This window comes from Gorilla gorilla, chromosome 16 (assembly GCF_029281585.2).
Source record: "Gorilla gorilla gorilla isolate KB3781 chromosome 16, NHGRI_mGorGor1-v2.1_pri, whole genome shotgun sequence".
NCBI classification, from domain to species: Eukaryota; Metazoa; Chordata; class Mammalia; order Primates; family Hominidae; genus Gorilla; species Gorilla gorilla.
In genome coordinates this window covers 65,605,771-65,608,273 of record NC_073240.2, presented here as the reverse complement: position 1 = coordinate 65,608,273, position 2,503 = coordinate 65,605,771, and positions in this window count along the sequence as shown.

Sequence of the window (2,503 nt, the reverse complement as noted above, 5' to 3'; positions counted from 1 at the left end):
GGGGGGGCGGGGCCGGGGGCGGGGTGAGGCTTCCGGGGGCCGGGGCGGGGCCGGGGAGGGGGCGGTGGGGCCGGGGGCCCGGCCCAGGGCGGGAAATGGGTGGGGAGGGGCGGGGCCTGGGTTGGAGACTGGACGGAGGAGCCGGGCGGAGATGCAACTGGAGGAAGAGGGCGGGACGGGGCGGAGAAGGTTTCCTGCATCGGCGGAGGGAGAGGGACTAGGAGGGGGCTGCGGCGGGGGAGGGGCGGGGGCTTCCGGCCCAGAGACTGAGGCGAGGGTGGCGGGAGCGGCGCGCGGGCAGGGCTGGGGTGGGGCGCACAGAGTGAGCGCTGGGGGCGCTGGCGGTGGAGCCTTTGAGGTCTCCCGAACCAGTGGGCTGGGGTTGCGAGACCGAGCCGAGCTGCCCTGGGCGGCCAGAGATGTGGGCACACAGAGATGTGGGCACACAGAGGCTCCTCCTCTTTCCTCCCCGACGCCGGGCAGTGGGCGGTGGCCTGGTCTTCTCCCTGGAACCTCTGGGCGGGGCCGGGCCTGGAGCTTGGGTCTCTGTCCGGAGGGTGGTGTCACAGGAAGAGCTGGAGCTGAGAGTCGGGACTCCGGGGTCCCTTTAGGGGGCGGCCCGCCCCTGGCTCTCAGGGGTCTCCAAGCTCAGTGTTCTCCTGCTCTCCTTGGGCATCGCTCAATCCCTCCCGTATCTGAGGGTCGACCATCCCCCCGATCCCGCGGTGAGCTTGCAGCCCTGACAGCCTTACTGGAGAGTGGGAGTGTGGGGACCAGCAGAGAGTAATGATTTTAGTTATACCATGCGCCCTCATTTTACATTGGAGAAACTGAGGCCCAGAGAGAGAAAGTAACTGGCTGCATTGCAGCCTGCAGCACCGCTCCCCTCTCACACACACACGCATACTACCCCTTAGCTCTCCTGGTCAACCCCGTCCCATGCCAAGGAGGGGAAAATTAAGTGCACGTGAGATCAATGGTGACCTTCTTCGGCTCTGGCTGCCATAACAGCGGCTGTGCCAGCGACCAAGCTCCCCTTTCACGGCCTTCTGCCAGCCCTCAGGCTCCCAGGCCACTTCCAGCCCTGTATGGAAAAGGGCAGCCTGGGGCTCCCAGGCCAAGGGGGAAGGAGATGCAGGTACACTTCTCCCTCATGCCTAGGCCTGGGATCCTTTATCTAAAGGAATGAAGAAAATTGAGGCTGATATTATCACACTGGTCAAGAAAAAGAAAGAATAGAAAAGAAAGAGAGAGGAAGGAAGGAAGGAGAGAAAGAGGAAGGAGGGAGGGAAGGAAGGAAAAAAGGAAAGAAAAAAGAAAGAGAAAGGAAGGAAGGAAAGAAAAGAAAAAAAGGAAGGAGAGAGGAAGGAAGGAGGGAGGGAAGGAAGGAAAGAAAAGAGAAAGGAAGGAAGGAAAGAAAAAAAAGGAAGGAGAGAGGAAGGAAGGAGGGAGGGAAGGAAGGAAAGAAAAAGAGCTGGGAGCGGTGGCTCACACCTGTAATCCCAGCACTTTGGGAGGCTGAGGCAGGCTGATCACCTGAGGTCGGGGGTTCCAGACCAACCTGACCAACGTGGAGAAACCCCGTCTCTACCAAAAATACAAAATTAGCCAGGGGAGGTGGTGCATCCCTGTAATCCCAGCTACTTGAGAGGCTGAGGCAGGAGAATCGCTTGAACCCGAAAGGCGGAGGTTGCAGTGAGCTGAGATCATGCCATTGTACTCCAGTCTGGGCAACAGGAGTGAAACTCCGTCAAAAAAAAAAAAAGTGGGGAGAGAGAGAAGGGAGGGAGGGAGGGACGCAAGGAGGGAAAAGAGAAAGAGAGAGAAAGAAAGGAAAGAAAAAGAGAGAAAGAAAGGAAGGAAGGAAAGATGAAGGAAAATTGAGGCTGAGGATCTGAGATAGTCTGTATATGTAGCAACCTCTTTCAGCCACCACATGGTTTTACTCCCTCAATCTGCAGAGCTGTGCAGCATTCTACTCCAATGATCAAGGACTCAGAAGATCTTGTATCTGGAAACTCATGCTCCACCTGCAGCAGACCAGAGACCCTGGGGAAATTCATTTTGTTACACAGAAGCAGCCCTTTGTAGGGAGAGAGCAGTGAGGACAGGTTGGTTTGACATCCAAATAGTTCTGTCATTTTGGGGAATGAGCCATTGAGAACTACTCTGGCCTCAGTTTCCCCATCTAGCTCAAAAAACCCTCTGGTTTTGCCTCTGTACTGTGTGCTTTCATTCAACACATATTTTATTTTCTTTGTCAGTCCCTACGATAGTGGCTGGGAGATAATGGCAGAGCTCAGGATCCCTGTCCTCTACTGGGGAGAAAGGCATGTAAGAAGATGAGAATGCCGAGTGTTAAATGAGAAGGTAAATGCACAGAGGAGGGGCACCAGAACCAGGACAAAGGGGTAGGACAGGCATTCTAGGGAGAGGGGACAGCGTGTAATCAATGGCATGGAGGCATGAACAGCACAGCATGTGTATGTAGGGCGGCCAGTCT